Below are 8,354 nucleotides of genomic sequence, written 5' to 3'. Positions count from 1 at the left end.
GCATTTTCATCTTTGTTTTTCTTTTATCTCTCCTTGTGTGTCTGTCTTGTGTTGTCTTCTTGGGAAACAGGATCAGACTTTAACAACAGGAACAGTGACAGCTCCAGCTCATCTTAATTAACTCTTCCCCCCCCTCCAAAAATAGACAGTTATTACTATCTAAGAGACTGCCACAAAAGGGGAGCTTTCCTTCTAAAATCTGGACCCAGCTAATGGGAACGGAAACAAGGGATGTTGCTAAAATAAAAAGCTTAATACTTTATCATTTCAAATGCTTTCACTGTTTTTCCTACATCTTTAATAAAAGGTTAAAAGGATTTGTAATGGTGTGTTTGCCATGGTACTACACAGGCTGAGGTCTGTTTATACCAAAACACAAACCTTGTTTGGCACAGTTTAGTGTTGGACAGTGATGGGGTTATGATAACACCTTTGACTCCCTTCCACCTAAATTATTAAAACCTCTCCTTGATTTCTGTAACATCTTTGTATAGTGTTACAGGAACTTTGCTGTTAGTCCTCCTCCTCGAGCTGCCCCAACTATCCAAAAGTCATTCCATGCAAGTGTGCTCAAGTGACATAGCAAAAATCAGCCCATGGACATTGTTTAAATATTTTTCAATTGTATTTTGTGATCTCCTTCCTTTGCAGCAACTATAATCTGCTTTCACACACCAGCCAACCACAAGATGCCGTCATTAAGAAAACTAAAACACAGGATGGTTTGTTTCCCCAGAAAGAGGAACTGTTACATGTGGGAGAATACTGTCTGCACACCCCTTCCTTCTCCTACAAAGATGAGTGAGTTCATGGAGAATCTCTTCCCTTGGAAAATCATTCATCTGGTTTAGCTGGATTGTTGATTTCTAGGTGTGACACTAAGCACCCCAGTATTCACAACCTGTACACTATTGTAATAATCTTTATACAAAATATGCCTTGTGAGATATCATTTGAAAATGAATAACTCACTGATGATTAATAATCTTGCACCATGTATGTATGAGGTGGGTATTAAGAATTATGGACATGTACTGGAATTATACCTGGTTTGATCATATTTTAGTGATGTCAGGGAGTTGTTAAACAGATCTATCCCAAAAAAATGAATGTGTGTTTACCTCAGGTTACATATAAGCAGTAAACAGACCCATCAAGCTCCCAACTTGTTGAGACAAACCTCACACTAGCATGTGTGGGAGAACACAGCATGGCATCTACACCCAGCAGGAGAAAGCAGCTTGCTCTGGGTTTTATTTTTCAGAAGAATAACTTAAAAGGTTTACTGGGCTAAAAAGACAGGAGGGCTGAACTTCAAGTGATATTCAGCTGATTGAAAACAATATTACTGTATTATAAGAGCATAAGCATATTTTATTTTGTTTGGCTTGTAACTTTCTATCTTTTATTCCTTATACTTGAATTTATTTCATTCTATATATAGTTTGTTAATAAATTTATTTCATTTTTACCATAAACCAACTAAGTCCTGTGTTTAAAGGGAAGGATGTAGTTACCCCAGTTACATTTAATTATCTGTGTTGTGTTTTGTTTTGTTTCTTTAGAGGAACAAACAAACCATATTATTTCTCTGAACTGCCCAGGAGAGGACTGGATATTGCAAAGCACATGGTTTGGGGAAAATTCAGAACTGGGAATGTGTTGGGGTCATCCAGCAAGTAGTAACCAAGGCTCATGGAAGTCAGAATAGGGCTGTAGATGGGCTGCTGTGGCCTGTTTACCACAGATTTGCATATGGGCCCTGAGATGATTTAGGAATCTGATTCTGGAACCACAGATCTGCCCACAGTAGGTACAGACATTTCCTGGAGAGTCAGCCACCTGCTGAGAGAAAGTTCTTTCTTTTTACTTCATTCTCTCTCTCTCTCTTTTCAGCTTTGAGGGCAAGGTGCTTCTCCTTGAAGCAGGCCACTGCCTGATGGAGGATATGGTGCCATTTGGGTTGGTTGGTGGTTTGCTCCTCCCAGCTTGTGGTATCCACATCAGTTTTCTTGAGATAAGCTTTCAGTGTATCTTTATAGTGTTCCCTCTGACCACCACAGGATCTCTGACCATGGCTGGGCTGAGAGTAGAGGGCTTGTTTTGGGAAGTATGAGTCTGGCATCCACACACAATGTCCAGCCCAGTGGAGTTGCTGCATGAGGATCATTGCTTCAGTGCTGGTGACATTGGCTTCAGTGAGGATGCTGGCATTAGTGCAGCGATCTTACCACTTGATGCGAAGGATCTTCCAGAGGCATCATTGGTGGTATCTCTTCAGACTCTTGAGCTATACATAGGTCATCCGGGTTTCGCAAACGTAAAGGAATAACAGTTGTGTTACAGATCTGGATCTTGGTGTCCTTCTGTAGGTCACAGTCCCGTGAAAATGTGTTGGAGAAGTTTCCCAAAGGAAGCACTTATGCACTGGATCCTGTGCTGGATCTCATTGTCGATTTTTGCATTTTGAGAAAGTTGGCTACAGAGATAGCAGAAGTGCTCAACTGTCTCCAAAGTCTGTTCCTTGATGGTGACTTGTGATGGGTCATGTGCAAGGGGCCTGAAACACTAAAGCATAACTCCTCCTTTACTTCAGTGGGATCAGGATTGGTACCTAGGATATTATCTGTATTCCCATAGCACCTCTCATTGCCTAAGTAATAGACCAGGACCCATTCCCTAGGCATGGTGCAAAAAAACTGTCCCTGCCCCAAAGAGCTTTCCATTTCAGTATACTCTAATCATATGGGAAACAGGTTCCAGATATTGATTTGTATGGGGCCTGATGATTGTTAGGATATAGATATTCAGGCCTGTCTGTAAAGGCCTATACTCTAAGAATTTAGGTGTATTCCTATCACTTGGCTAGTTAGAGGTATAAAAGAAAGAATCAAAATCACTGTCTGCCAGTGTAAGGGCCTTCTCTTACTGTGACAGTCTGAGGCCCTGTTCTTAGGCTAAGGCCTTTGGCTAAGCGACAGAGGCAGCCATAAGCTGGGAAGTGAATGGTCACATCCTCACATTCCAAACTAGTCACATTGAAATAAGGTGCTATTGGGCTGTTAGGAATTTAATCCTGTCCTTATAGTGCCTATCACCTCCAGAGAAAGGGAAGTGCCTAGAAGCTGTAAAAGGAAATTGAGGTTGATAGTTTTCTGTCTGGTAAGAACTCACTTATCAATAGACATAGCTGGGAAACTCTTGTCTTTACAGATGTAGTTGTGAAATCCTCACTTCTGTATTGTTTTGTCATTATAGTTCCCACTTTGCTATTGTTTATTGGCATGGTCTCTGTCTGGTTCTGTGATTGCTTCTGTCTGCTGTATAATTAATTTTGCTGGGTGTAAACTAATTAAGGTGGTGGGATATAATTGGTTAGCTAATCCATGTTAGGATTGGTTAGTTAAATTTTAGTAGAATGATTGGTTAAGGTATAGCTAAGAATATTACTATATAAATTAGGGGCAAACAGGAAGTAAGTTGGGATTCGAAAATAAGGAAAAAAGGAACTTGTATTTAAGCTTGCTGGAAGTTCACCCCAATAAACATCGAATTGTTTGCACCTTCGGACTTCGGGTATTGTTGCTCTCTGTTCATGCGAGAAGGACCAGGGAAGTGAGTGGGTGAAGGAATAAGCCCCCTAACAATGATGTAACTCCCTCACCACTAACTCACATGAGTCCTCTCTCAGAAGTCAATAGTCATGTTCATGTAGCTACTGCACACTGAGGTTTGTAATAGAGCAGTCTATTACCGTCTTTGAATGTTCTTTAACACCCTAACTTCCTAAGTTCTGCTCCATCTGCTGTTATCATTTCTCTTTTAGTTTAAACACAAAGAGAGAGAGGATTGTTTAAAAATACTATCAAAAGACTTAACATACAAAGAAAGGGCTTGATTGTGTCATTTTGCCACAGCCCAGAGCGAAGGACGTTCTGGAGTTGCAGAACCCCAGCAGGAGCAATGGGAGGCATTCTATCTTTGTGCTTATTGCTAGATCTCTTTGTGGGGGTGCACGTTACTCTCCTTGAGCATATGGCTGATGAAAAAGCAGCACTGAGCCATGACGCTGTTTCCTCACCGTCTCACTGTTGTCTACTGTGTGCTTTTTGGGAGAGGCACTAGCTGCATGTACAGCACCTAGCACAATGGGCCTTTGTTCATGGACAATGCTTCTTAGCACTGTTGTAACATAAGCTGTAATCAAACTACTAATATCTGCAACCATATTCAGCAAGATTACACTTACATATATGGCGTCTGGCTGTGAAAATAAGGCCCTCTGTCTACATTGTTAAAGCATTCCATGTTAATTTGTTAGTTTCCAGACTGCTATATAAAATAGGCAAGTACAGTGCTATTAGAAAAGGAGTACTTGTGGCACCTTAGAGACTAGCTGTAGCTCACGAAAGCTTATGCTCAAATAAATTGGTTAGTCTCTAAGGTGCCACAAGTACTCCTTTTCTTTTTGCGAATACAGACTAACATGGCTGCTACTCTGAAACCTGTTACAGTGCTATTGTATATCATATCAGAGTCATATCGAAGCCAGCATCAGGCCTGCCACTGCCTCAGTTTATCATACATCAAACAAGCCACCTCAGCTGGCACTTTCATAGAACTGTTTCACTACCAGAAGCAGTTTGTTACCAGCCCTCTCCTTTCAGTTTGTAATGGGCTTCAACATCCACATAGCCCTCCCTTTAGGTTATAACATCTTTCCAGCCCTTTACCATGACTGCTGCCTGCTTATAGCCCTCCCTCCAGCCGATCTACCGGGCTCCTGCATGCCCCAGGCCCTCTGTCTAGGAGTACCTCCTTGCATACAACAGCTTTTGAGACTCTGTCCCCACTCAGCTCAGATTGCCCCTTATATCTGCCAGCAGGCCTGGTTCTGAATCACATGCTCTCACCATGTGACCATTCCCTTCACCTGGGAAGGCAAGCTACACCTGGTTTACCATGAAATAGGCACATGGAAAAATAGAGGATGTGATAAAGCTAGGATGAGAATTTAGGAGGTCTTTCTCTGAGCAAAACCTAATAAACCATGCTGGCTCTCAATAGAAACCTTACTTCATTTTGGAGTCATAATATTATTCCACATCATTTTTCATCAGCTCAGACAAAAGCCTGTAACTGTGAGTCATTATTTCCATTTTGCAGCTGTAGAAACTTGCAGTCAAATGCAAAGGACTATGTTAACTCCAATAAAAGCAGGTCACCAGTGAATCTAGCTGCACACAACCGTTATCTCATTCACACTGCTGTAAATTCAAAACAGCTCCAGTATCATCATTTGAAGAAAGGGAATGTTGTTTAATGGCACCAGCAGAGAACGGGGAGCCAAGGCTCATGGGTTTTGTTCTCAGCTGTGAGCGCTGTGTGAAATACTCACATTGATCCTGAAGCTTCAGTTCACAAAATCTCAAGTCTTCAGCGAGGGCCTCCTGTGGCTACCTCCCAGCTTGAGGAAGCACTGGTAACAGATCACTGGCTCCCCTAATCCTACCCCACCTCAGTAATACAGCAGGAATAAAACACCCCTCCTACTGTCAGCCAGCTCCAAAGACCTCAATATTAGTAGCATACACGATAGACAATGTGTAGGTCAGAGTACTTTAACAATGAGCTGGAGTTATTCACCATAAGCCCTAGCACCTTTGCTCAGGAACCCCCAAGTTCTCCCTAGTTATCACTTTAAGGATTTGAGGGCTTCTCTCAGCCTCAGCTCAGCGGCACCTGCTGATTGTGGAAGGTGTTCTATTAAGAATCAACACATCCAGCACCTCTTTCTTCAAGAAGCAGGTCTGCGAAATGTATGTGGCGACCCCACAGAGTGCTAATTTTGGCCCCTCCCATGGGCCTATGGGAAAAAATAAACACTCTGCCCTAGAAGAGGGGGCTGGTCTGTGTGCCCAGCTCTATTTCTTGTAAAATACAGCTGTCTCTACTCACCCCTGCTTAGCTGCATCACTGGCTATAAAGTCAGGTTTCAGAGTAGCAGCCGTGTTAGTCTGTATTCGCAAAGAGAAAAGGAGTACTTGTGGCACCTTAGCCCTGGTATACACTAGGACTTTAGGTCGAATTTAGCAGCGTTAAATCGATGTAAACCTGCACCCGTCCACACGATGAAGCCCTTCATTTCGACTTAAAGGGCTCTTAAAATCGATTTCCTTACTCCACCCCTGACAAGTAGATTAGCGCTTAAATCGACCTTGCTGGATCAAATTTGGGGTACTGTGGACACAATTCGATGGTATTGGCCTGCGGGAGCTATCCCAGAGTGCTCTATTGTGACCTCTCTGGACAGCACTCTCAACTCAGATGCACTGGCCAGGTAGACAGGAAAAGAACCGCGAACTTTTAAATCTCATTTCCTGTTTGGCCAGCGTGGCAAGCTGCAGGTGACCATGCAGAGCTCATCAGCAGAAGTGACCATGATGGAGTCCCAGAATCGCAAAAGAGCTGCAGCATGGACTGAACGGGAGGTACGGGATCTGATCGCTGTTTGGGGAGAGGAATCCGTGCTATCAGAACTCCGTTCCAGTTTTCGAAATGCCAAAACCTTTGTCAAAATCTCCCAGGGCATGAAGGACAGAGGCCATAACAGGGACCCAAAGCAGTGCCGCGTGAAACTGAAGGAGCTGAGGCAAGCCTACCAGAAAACCAGAGAGGCGAACGGCTGCTCCGGGTCAGAGCCCCAAACATGCCGCTTCTATGATGAGCTGCATGCCATTTTAGGGGGTTCAGCCACCACTACCCCAGCCGTGTTTTTGATTCCTTCAATGGAGATGGAGGCAATATGGAAGCAGGTTTTGGGGACGAAGAAGATGAGGAGGAGGAGGAGGTTGTAGATAGCTCACAGCAAGCAAGCAAGCAGAGAAACCGGTTTTCCCGACAGCCAGGAACTGTTTCTCACCCTGGACCTGGAGCCAGTACCCCCCGAACCCACCCAAGGCTGCCTCCTGGACCCAGCAGGTGGAGAAGGGACCTCTGGTGAGTGTACCTTTTAAAATACTATACATGGTTTAAAAGCAAGCATGTGAAAGGATTACTTTGCCCTGGCATTCGCGGTTCTCCTAGATGTACTCCTAAAGCCTTTGCAAAAGGTTTCTGGGGAGGGCAGCCTTATTGCGTCCTTCATGGTAGGACACTTTACCACTCCAGGCCAGTAACACGTACTCGGGAATCACTGTAGAACAAAGCATTGCAGTGTATGTTTGCTGGCATTCAAACAACATCCGTTCTTTATCTCTCTGTGTTATCCTCAGGAGAGTGAGATATAATTCATGGTCACCTGGTTGAAATAGAGTGCTTTTCTTCAGGGGACACTCAGAGGAGCCCATTCCTGCTGGGCTGTTTGCCTGTGGCTAAACAGAAATGTTCTCCGCTGTTAGCCACAGGGAGGGGGGAAGGTTGAGGGGATAGCCACACAGTGGGGGGGAGGCAAAATGCAACCTTGTAACGAAAGCACATGTGCTATGTATGTAATGTTAACAGCAAGGTTTACCCTGCAAGAGTGTAGCCACTGTTTTATAAAATGTGTCTTTTTAAATACCGCTGTCCCTTTTTTTTTCTCCACCAGCTGCATGTGTTTCAATGATCACAGGATCTTCTCCTTCCCAGAGGCTAGTGAAGCTTAGAAAGAAAAAAAAATGCACTCGCGATGGAATGTTCTCCGAGCTCATGCTGTCCTCCCACACTGACAGAGCACAGACGAATGCGTGGAGGCAAATAATGTCAGAGTGCAGGAAAGCACAAAATGACTGGGAGGAGAGGTGGCGGGCTGAAAAGAGTAAGTGGCGGGCTGAAGAGAGGGCTGAAGCTCAAATGTGGCAGCAGCGTGATGAGAGGAGGCAGGATTCAATGCTGAGGCTGCTGGAGGACCAAACCAGTATGCTCCAGTGTATGGTTGAGCTGCAGCAAAGGCAGCTGGAGCACAGAATGCCACTGCAGCCCCTCTGTAACCAACCGCCCTCCTCCCCAAGTTCCATAGCCTCCACACCCAGACGCCCAAGAACGCGGTGGGGGGGCCTCCGGCCAACCAGCCACTCCACCAAAGAGGATTGCCCAAAAAAAAAAGAAGGCTGTTATTCAATAAATTTTAAAGTTGTAAACTTTTAAAGTGCTGTGCTTAAAGTGCTGTGTGGCATTTTCCTTCCCTCCTTCACCACCCCTCCTGGGCTACCTTGGTAGTCATCTCCCTATTTGTGTGATGAATGAATAAAGAATGCATGAATGTGAAGCAACAATGACTTTATTGCCTCTGCAAGCAGTGATTGAAGGGAGGAGGGGCGGGTGGTTAGCTTACAGGGAAGTAGAGTGAACCAAGGGGCGGGGGGTTTCATCAA

Source organism: Lepidochelys olivacea (assembly GCF_965140295.1).
Source record: "Lepidochelys olivacea isolate rLepOli2 genome assembly, chromosome: 9".
In the NCBI taxonomy this organism is placed as follows: domain Eukaryota; kingdom Metazoa; phylum Chordata; order Testudines; family Cheloniidae; genus Lepidochelys; species Lepidochelys olivacea.
Note: the sequence above shows the minus strand (reverse complement) of the source record.